This window comes from Mus musculus, chromosome 12, assembly GCF_000001635.26.
Source record: "Mus musculus strain C57BL/6J chromosome 12, GRCm38.p6 C57BL/6J".
Classification (NCBI taxonomy): domain Eukaryota; kingdom Metazoa; phylum Chordata; class Mammalia; order Rodentia; family Muridae; genus Mus; species Mus musculus.
The window spans coordinates 12,144,657-12,154,845 of NC_000078.6; the positions used below are offsets into that span (position 1 = coordinate 12,144,657).

Consider the following 10,189-nt stretch of genomic DNA (forward strand, 5'->3'; position numbering starts at 1 on the left):
CTGAAGTAGTGACATAATTTTATGGTTGAAGTTACCACAATATGAGAAGTGTGTTAAAGGATCTGGTATTAGTTGAGAGCCACTGGCCTAGGACCATTTGGAGGAATTTGGTATTACATGGTTTGGTCTGTAAAGTCATTTAATTAGTAGCCAATTGTTTGTAGTCAGTAGAAGAGGGCATGGAAGGAACAGAGGGGAATATCTGTAGGAAGAAGTTACATATATGTCTTACCTATATCCTCAAGCCACAGAACAGCCAAGAGAAAGTTACACTACTTGTGTTTGGTGCAGTTATGGTCTGCATTAGAAACACAACTCCATTAAATTCTCTTAGCCTCCAAAGGTAGATTTTCCTATGGTTCAAGCAACAGTGTCACATGCTAAGCTCACACATCTAATAATGGCAGGGTTCTGACTTCTCTTCCGTGCTGCCTGGAAGTCTAGCGAGTCTCTGTTTTTGCTGTTTGGATTTTACCAACAGCAAAAAATGTTTAGTGTTTATCAAGGCTCATCAATTGGATGATTTCCAGCTCTCTGAAAATTATCAGCCCAAGACTGCTTAACTGTTGCTATTTAATGTGCTCCTCCAAAACAAAGAGGTTCAGACAAGCCCAGTCCCTCCATCTCACCGTGAGCAGCAGGTGGGTTGCTCCTGGGATCTGTGATACTCTGGAGTCCATGTTAGGTTCCTTGTTAGGTTCCTTTGTCAGCAGGCAGCCTTCCTTTCAGGACTCACATTAGCATTTAAATCAGGAATTATCAAGGGTGCTCCTCTGATGCCTTGGAAGGCTCAGAGGTCCCACTGAAGCAAGAAGGAAAGTCTCATTCAGCGAGTTACCAAGGCTAAACTATCACCCTACTACTGTACATGCCAGAGCAATCTCCAAGGCCAAAGCCAGGGCCACTGTGAGAAGAACAAAGCAGGGCATGCAATTCCCATGGCCATTTTCTATGCAACATGGCATGGTACTCTTAGCCAAGTGGTCCTTAATTCATTTACTTAACCAGCTTCAGCTAAGTGCCTCTGTAGCTGGAGTAATACTGGACTGAAAGAAAAAAAAAAAAAAAAAAAGCTTCAATTTGATCTAGAGTTTTTTTTTAACTAGGTATTTTCCTCGTTTACATTTTCAGTGCTATCCCAAAGGTCCCCCATACCCACCCCCCCAATCCCCTACCCACCCACTCCCCCTTTTTGGCCCTGGCATTCCCCTGTACTGGGGCATATAAAGTTTGCAAGTCCAATGGGCCTCTCTTTGCAGTGATGGCCGACTAGGCCATCTTTTGATACATATGCAGCTAAAGACAAGAGCTCCCGGGTACTGGTTAGTTCATATTGTTGTTCCACCTATAGGGTTGGATCTAGAGTTTCTAACCCAAGCAGGAGAGATAACTGCACAAAACAGGGTCAATATAGTCTTTGATGTGATAGAAATGCCTCAGTTTGGACTACTCTAACAAAATTCCCAAGATTGGATACCTTATGAAGAACATGATTTGTTTCCTGAGATTCTACAAGATAGGAAATCTGTAAGATCAAGGCCCTGCCAGGTTTGATGCCTATCTAGTCTATACGGTGTAGGTGATAGGAACTGAATTCATGTCCTCTGGAAGAGGACCAAGTGACCTTAATCACTGAGTCATCTCTCTAGGCCAGTAGCTCTCAACCTTCCTCATGCTGCAACTCTTTAGTACAGTTCCTCAGGCTGTGATAATCTACATCCATAAAATTATTTCATTACTACTTCATAACTAAGTTTGCTACTGTTATGAATTGTGATGTAAATATCTGAAATGCAGGTTGTCTGATATTCAACCTCCAAAGGGCTCATGAGCTATAGGTTAAGAACCACTGCTCTAGGCTCTCAGTAAAACTTCTTAAGGTTCTGCTCCACAGCCCTCTCCATGATCTTTTGTCCTCCTCATAACTCTGCCTGTACTGTGCACAACTAATACTAGAGCATGACATTGAAGTGATGGTCCAGGTTGCAGACCCTCAGGCAGAACACTTAGGGCAAACACTGAGGACACTAATTAAGCATCATGGGGTCTTGGCAGGTTACCGAATCTCTGCACTCCGGCTACCTCCAGCAGGAGCCAATAATGGCATCTACTCTTCAGGGTTTGTCCTGCAGATTATCCAAACTAAAGCTATGCCTGGTTTAACCATACACTAATAAGTACACCTGTGTTTTCTTTTTTTTTTTTTCTTTTTTTTTTTTTTCTGTGTTTTCTTGAGGTTAGTTCCTTTACCATACTGTAGATACTCCTGGGAAGTGCCACCACAGAATGACTTTCTAATGGCACCGTCATGTCACAGCAGCTGCAGCAGGTAGATGGATACCCTACCTGAAAAGCAGATTCAGAAACCGATGATTACAAACCTCACCTACAACTGGACTTCACTGTCCTGGAAAGAGGTGGTGCTAGGAAAGGTCCAAAGCAAGCCTTTTACAGCATTCTTTGTTCCATGAAACAAAGCACAGATTCTAAAATTAAACCAGCACCCCAAACTGCTGTGCGCACTTGAGTGTTGCCTACATTAAGAAAAGGTTTTTCCGTCTGATCTCATTACCATGGTTACACCTGCAAGAGCAAAAATTACACGGCTGCTGCCTTTGTGCAATCAGTCCTGTTTCGGGAGGTTCTGGCCTGTGGCTGAAACACTGCTGGTGGCTGTTCTCCAGAGGATCATTTTCTGATGGTAGGGATGGGAAAATCAGTCCTCCCAATTTGACAAGAGCTTTCTAACACAGGGCTGGAGCCCAGACTTGTAATTCCCTCTGATTGGCCACTGAGTAGCAGTCAGGGCTGCCATGGAAATTAATTAGTGGCACAAAGTTGGTGAGACTGGAGCAGTGATAGAACCATCACAGGTCTGGAGTGAAGCACTAACTACGCATGCGTCTCCTAGAGTCTGAGAAAGATACACACCTGAGTCATGGCATGGAGGACATAGCAAAGACTTGGGCTTCAAGCATTCCTTATCTCCCAGTATTGGCATCACTAAGATGTAGAGATAAAAATTAAGTAGTCTGAGGCCATCAGGCCTTCTCCATTAATGATCGACTGGGTTGCAGGATTTGACTTCCATTCACTAAAGTATGATCTGGCCCGTACTTCACTACTGCAGCCTCTGCAGGTCAGAGAGCCCAGACCGGAAAAGCAGCCTGTCTCTCTTCCCACATGCACCACTGAACAAGCCGGAGTCATTCATTCAGATCCATCACTATGTAAAGCATGCTCCTCTGAGGGTTTTAGCAAATGGAAGCTCAGGTAATAAGCACATTTCATTCTTGGTCTACGTAAGATCTGTCCACACTCTTCCTTCCCACCAGCCCTAAGCCATTAAAAGTGAAAGGCAAGTGAATAACTCAGCTCCTAGGCCAGGCACAAGCAGGCCTCTCTCACTTCCCTTTTTCTAAGAGTGCCCTTTGCCTCATTGGTGTTTAAAGTCGGAGTCCAGACTGCTCTTACAGAAGCCCTAAGTTGGATTTGTAGTTACCTCATCAGGATGCTCACAGTGCCTGTAACTCCAGTCTCAGGAGATCCAATACTCCCTCATGGCCTCCTTAAGTCCTGCAGTTCTGTACACAAATCACCACACAGACACATACATTTGCAGTTAATTCAAAATAAAAATAGAATATTAGAAAAGAAAGAAATCAGAACCCCATGGCCCACTTCAGATACACTAGCAGAACATGCATTTTAAGCTTGATCTCAAGGAAAGAGAGAAATGCTTTTAAAAATCCCTCATGAATAAGTAAGAACAAATGTTTTTTGAGAAAGAGAGAGAGAGAGAGAGAAGGAAGAAATGGGGGAGGAAAAAATAAAGGAAAAGGGAAAGAGAGAGGGAGGAATGATGTTCCTTGTCAGCAATTTCTGTGTGTAGAGCTGTCTGTCCATCATCTATCTTCTATCTATCTATCATCAATCTATCATCTGTCTATATAGCATCTATGTTCAATCTATCATCTATTTGTCTATTTATCATCTATCTATCATCCATCTATCTACCTATCAATCATCTATCAACTATCTTCTACCTATCTATCACTCCTTGCCTTTCCTCTCATCCCCCCACCCCCTACCCCCGCCACCGTCTGTCTGTCTCAATACATTCTCCCCTTCAATCTTCTGGTAAGGATATGAGGTGAGGTAAAGGGCAAATATTGAGTCATAGCATTAGGCTGCTGGTGGGGTAGGGTTGAAGCAGAGCATGTGCATATTATCTGGCAGGGATATACCTCAGGGAGGTATATCCCAATGAATAGAAAGTGGACAGCATACCCAATTTGTATACATTAGATGATATGTATACAAACTGTCCAGGGAAGGATGAAGCAGCATGTTGCAAGATTTCATTCTGTTACAGAGAGCTTGAAATTTACCAAAGTGTGTATTGAGTTCTGAAAGTTCTGCTTGATATTATCACACTGTGCGGGACTCTGGCTAATTAAAACCACAAATAAGGCAGTATAGCTGTACATGGAACAAAAGTTCCAGTACCCTGGAACTTCTTAGATAATAAAGATGCTAAGCCTTTTACTTGTTACTTGTTGTGGATGAGCACCATCTGCTGGACAAGGAGGATCATTAACAATGGCCTCAAATTTTTCAAATTATCAAGAGGATGTGAATTGAGAGCCTGCCTGTTGTGCTCATTAATAAATGAGACAACAACAACAAAGTTATGCTCTTGAAAATTCTATAATTTTCTTTTCACATCCAAGTATCTTCTGGAAGCATGGGAAAAATCCAGAAAAAAAATTATGGATCTGCTTCAAAGTATATAAACTCAAATTTGATACACATAAATTCATGTGTGTCAATATCATGTATTTTGTATAAGTCACTCCCATTTTATCAACACTTTTATGTTGAGTATATTGAGTTGCTATGCTGTTTCAGGCACCGTATGAAGGGCGTGGTAGGGAATGGAGACACGCTGAGAGAATATTGAAATAAGATTGGAGTGGGTAAGGAAGAAATTGGGTTCATCAGTATTTGGTATTTAGGCATCCAGATGAGGGAGCTTCCAAAGCCAAGTTCCAGAAGCATGGGTTGATCCTGGGATGTTTTCAGATCACAAGAAACCTCTGTGGGTGGAGCAGAGGTAGCTGCAAAATACGAGAAGGAATGAGAGAAGAAAATCAGAGGCAGGGTGTATTGGCTATGTTGGATCTTAAGGACAAATTTTACTTGTTATAGTCTAAAATTGTAAGGCTTCAACAAAGACTGGTTTGATCTTGCTGAGAACCAAGAGAGTGTAATTCTGGATCTGAGATGAAATGGATACTGTGAATGCTTGGGAAACAGAGCCAAACAAGAGGCCATTGTATTTTCTGAAGAGAAAATGATAGCAAGAAATGTGTGCAAAAGAAACACCTGCCTCCTAGGAGGCCTTGCTACAACTCAGAACACAGGTGAGATGCCCCCATCCCATCACCCCCACCTGCTGGGACTCCACCAAGCCCAGCAGCCCCAGGCTCTACCCCACCCTGTTGGAACTCCATCTTCCTTCCAATCCACACCTCCTTTTAGGCATAGCGCCCCCTACCTCACAGTTCCACCTGCCTCCCTGGAAACCTGCTTAAACATAGGACACCCAGTGCAACTAAACTAGAGACAGCCAGATGGTGAAAGGCAAGCACAAGAACATAATCAACAAAAGCCAATGTAAGCTGGTACCATCAGAACTCAGCGCAGCAACCCAAGATGGCATGACAACTCTGAACATCTATGCCCCAATTGCAAAGCCACCCATGTTTGTAAAAGAAACTTTACTAAAACTCAAATCATACATTGAACCCCACATAATAGTAGTGGGAGATTACAACACCCAACTCTCACCAATGGACATGTCATTGAAACATAAACTAAACAGAGAAACAATGAAACTAACAGACATTCTGAAACAAATTGATTTAATAGATATATACAGAGCATTTCATACAAAACAAAAGAATATACCTTCTCAGCACCTCATAAAACCTTCTCCAAAATTGAACATATAATCAGGCACAAAATTACCCTCAACAGATACAAGAAGATTGAAATAACCCCTGGAATTCTATCTAGTCACCAAGGATTAAGGCTGTACTTCAACAATAATAGAAACATCAATAATCCCACATACTCATGTAAACTGATCAACTCTTTACTCAATGATCATTTGGTCAGAGGAGAAAGAAAGGAAGAAAGAAAGAGAGAGAGAGAGAGAGAGAGAGAGAGAGAGAGAGAGAGAGAGAGAAAGGAAAAGTGAGAAAGAAAAAAGAAAGAGAGACAAAGAGAGAGAGAAAAAAGGAAATAAAGAAAAGAAGGAAGGAAGGAAGGAAGGAAGGAAGGAAGGAAGGAAGGAAGGAAGGAAGGAAGAGAAAGACAGACAGAACTCAAGAAAAATGAAGGCACAACATACCCAAACTTATGAGACACAGAAAAAGCAGTCCTAAGAGAAAAATTCATAATACTAAGTGCAGTCATAAAGAAATTGAAGAATTCTCATACTAGTAGCTTAACAGCACACCTGAAAGCTTTAGAACAAAAAGAAGCAAAACCAAACTCAGGGCTGAAATCAATCAACTAGAAAAAAAGAGAACCATACAAAGAAGCAAGAAAACCAAGAGCTGGTGCTTTGGGAAAATCAACAAGATAGACAAACCCTTAGCAAAACTGAATAAAAGACAGAGACCCTATCCAAATAAACAAAACCTGAAATGAAAAGAGAAACTTATAAGAAGCAGAGGACATACAAAAAAAAGTCATTGGATATTACTTCAAAAGTTTTTACTCCACAAAACTGGAAAATCTAAATGAAATGGATGGTTCCTGAATAGAACAGTAATGGCTTGTGTTGTAAGATCAAGAATCGATAAATGGGACCTCATAAAATTGCAAAGCTTCTGTAAGGCAAAAGACACCGTCATAAGACAAAAAGGACACCAACAGATTGGGAAAGGATCTTTACCTATCTTAAATCAGATAGGGGACTAATATCCAATATATATAAAGAACTCAAGAAGGTGGACTCCAGAAAATCAAATAACCTCATTAAAAAATGGGGCTCAGAGCTAAACAAAGATTTCTCACCTGAGGAATACCGAATGGCTAAGAAGCACCTGAAAAAAATGTTCAGTACCCTTAATCATCAGGGAAATGCAAATCAAAACAACACTGAGATTCCACCTCACACCAGTCAGAATGGCTAAGATCAACAATTCAGGTGACAGCAGATGCTGGCAAGGATGTGGAGAAAGAGGAACACTCCTCCATTGTTGGTGGGATTGCAAGCTTGTACAACCACTCTGGAAATCAGTCTGGCGGTTTCTCAGAAAATTGGACATAGTACTACCGGAGGATCCCACAATACCTCTCCTGGGCATATATCCAGAAGATGTCCCAACCGGTAAGAAGGACACATGCTCCACTATGTTCATAGCAGCCTTATTTATAATAGCCAGAAGCTGGAAAGAACCCAGATGCCCCTCAACAGAGGAATGGATACAGAAAATATGGTACATTTATACAATGGAGTACTACTCAGCTATTAAAAAGAATGAATTTATGCAATTCCTAGGCAAATGGATGGACCTGGAGGGCATCATCCTGAGTGAGGTAACACATTCACAAAGGAACTCACACAATATGTACTCACTGATAAGTGGATATTAGCCCAGAAACTTAGAATACCCAAGATATAAGATACAATTTGTGAAACACATAAAACTCAAGAAGAACGAAGACCAAAGTGTGGACACTTTGCCTCTTCTTAGAATTGGGAACAAAACACCCATGGAAGGAATTACAGAGACAAAGTTTGGAGCTGAGACAAAATGATGGACCATCTAGAGACTGCCATATCCAGGGATCCATCCCATAATCAGCTTCCAAACACTGACACCATTGCATACACTAGCAAGATTTTGCTGAAAGGACCCAGATATAGCTGTCTCTTGTGAGACTATGCCGGGGCCTAACAAACACAGAAGTGGATGCTCACAGTCAGCTATTGGATGGATCACAGGGCCCACAATGGAGGAGCTAGAGAAAGTACCTAAGGAGCTGGGAGGATCTGCAACCCTATAGGTGGAACAACAATATGAACTAACCAGTACACCCCCCCCCCAGAGCTCGTGTCTTTAGCTGCATATGTATCAGAAGATGGCCTAGTTGGCCATCAGTGGAAAGAGAGGCCCATTGGTCATGCAAACTTTATATGCCTCAGTACAGGGGAACGCCAGGGCCAAGAAGTGGGAGTGGGAGTGGGTGGGGGAGCATGTGGGGGACTTTTGGGATAGCATTGGAAATGTAAATGAAATAAATACCTAATTTAAAAAAAAGTCCAGGGTCAGATGATTTCAGTGCAGAATTCTACAAGACTTTCAATGAAGAGCTAATAGTCCTCAAAAACTATTCCATAAAACAGAAACCAGAGGAACACTACCCAATTCATTCTATGAGGCCACGGTTACCCTGGTTCCTAAACCATACAAAGACTCAACAAAGAAAGAGAAACTTCAGACCAATTTTGCTTATGAACATTGACACAAGAATACTCAATAAAATACTTGCAAACTGAATCCAGTACTACATCAAAAACATCATTCATCATGATCAAGCAAGCTCAATTCCAAGGCTGTAGAGGTGGCTCAATATGCAGAAATCCATCAACCATCAAAGTAATCTACTATATAAACAAACTCAGGGCAGGCTGCATGGGTGACGGTGTGTAATACAGAGGCCAGCCGTTTCTGGGACAGGCGAGAGCCACAGAGCTTCTGAGGTGGCGCCATCTTCGGCTCCAGACAACCGGCCACCTTCCTGGCCAAAGCAACACAGCTTCTGGGAAAGATCCTGTTTTGGGCCTTCATCTTCAGCCAGGAGGAGGTCCAAACACCAGATAACTGTGCACCTTCCCTGAAAGAGGAGAGCTTGCCTCCAGAGACTGCTCTGACCACTGAAACTCAGGGGAGTGAGCTAGTCTCCCAGGTCTGCTGATAGAGGGTAACAAAATCAACAGAGGAACAATCTCTAAACAGAGACAACTATAACAACTAACGCCAGAGATTGCCAGATGGCAAAAGGTAAACGTAAGAATCCTACTAACAGAAACCAGGACCACTCACCATCATCAGAACCCAGAACGCCCACTTCGCCCAGTCCAGGGCACCCTAACACACCTGAAAAGGTAGACCTGGATTTAAAAGCATATCTCATGATGATGGTAGAGGACATAAAGAAGGAATTTAATAACTCACTTAAAGAAATACAGGAGAACACTGCTAAAGAGTTACAAGTCCTTAAAGAAAAACAGGAAAACACAACCAAACAGGTAGAAGTCCTTATAGAAAAACAGGAAAACACATCCAAACAGGTGATGGAAATGAACAAAACCATACTAGACCTAAAAAGGGAAGTAGACACAATGAAGAAAACCCAAAGTGAGGCAACGCTGGAGATAGAAACCCTAGGAAAGAAATCTGGAACCATAGATGCCAGCATCAGCAACAGAATACAAGAGATGGAAGAGAGAATCTCAGGTGCAGAAGATTCCATAGAGAACATCGGCACAACAATCAAAGAAAATGGAAAATGCAAAAAGATCCTAACTCAAAACATCCAGGAAATCCAGGACACAATGAGAAGACCAAACCTACGCATAATAGGAGTGGATGAGAATGAAGATTTTCAACTCAAAGGACCAGCAAACATCTTCAACAAAATTATTGAAGAAAACTTCCCAAATCTAAAGGAAGAGATGCCCATGAACATACAAGAAGCCTACAAACTCCAAATAAACTGGACCAGAAAAGAAATTCCTCCCGACACATAATAATCAGAACATCAAATGCACTAAATAAAGATAGAATACTAAAAGCAGTAAGGGAAAAAGGTCAAGTAACATATAAAGGAAGGCCTATCAGAATTACACCAGATTTTTCACCAGAGACTATGAAAACCAGAAGAGCCTGGACAGATGTTATATAGACACTAAGAGAACACAAATTCCAGCCCAGGCTACTATACCCAGCCAAACTCTCAATTACCATAGATGGAGAAACCAAAGTATTCCACGACAAAACTAAATTCACCCATTATCTCTCCACGAATCCAGCCCTTCAAAGGATAATAACAGAAAAAAACCAATACAAGGACGGGAACCACGCCCTAGAAAAAACAAGAAGATAAT

At 41.8% G+C, this 10,189-nt stretch overlaps 1 long non-coding RNA gene across 1 annotated transcript; it reads right to left on the reverse strand.

Moving 5' to 3' along the window:
* Positions 1-551: 551 nt before the first annotated feature.
* On the reverse strand, positions 552-3,039 carry Gm34348. Its single transcript, XR_381254.2, has 3 exons — positions 2,932-3,039; positions 2,251-2,346; positions 552-802 (listed from the first exon to the last, which is right to left on the reverse strand). It is a non-coding gene; the product is annotated as a predicted gene, 34348 (long non-coding RNA).
* Between the last annotated feature and the right edge of the window lie 7,150 nt (positions 3,040-10,189).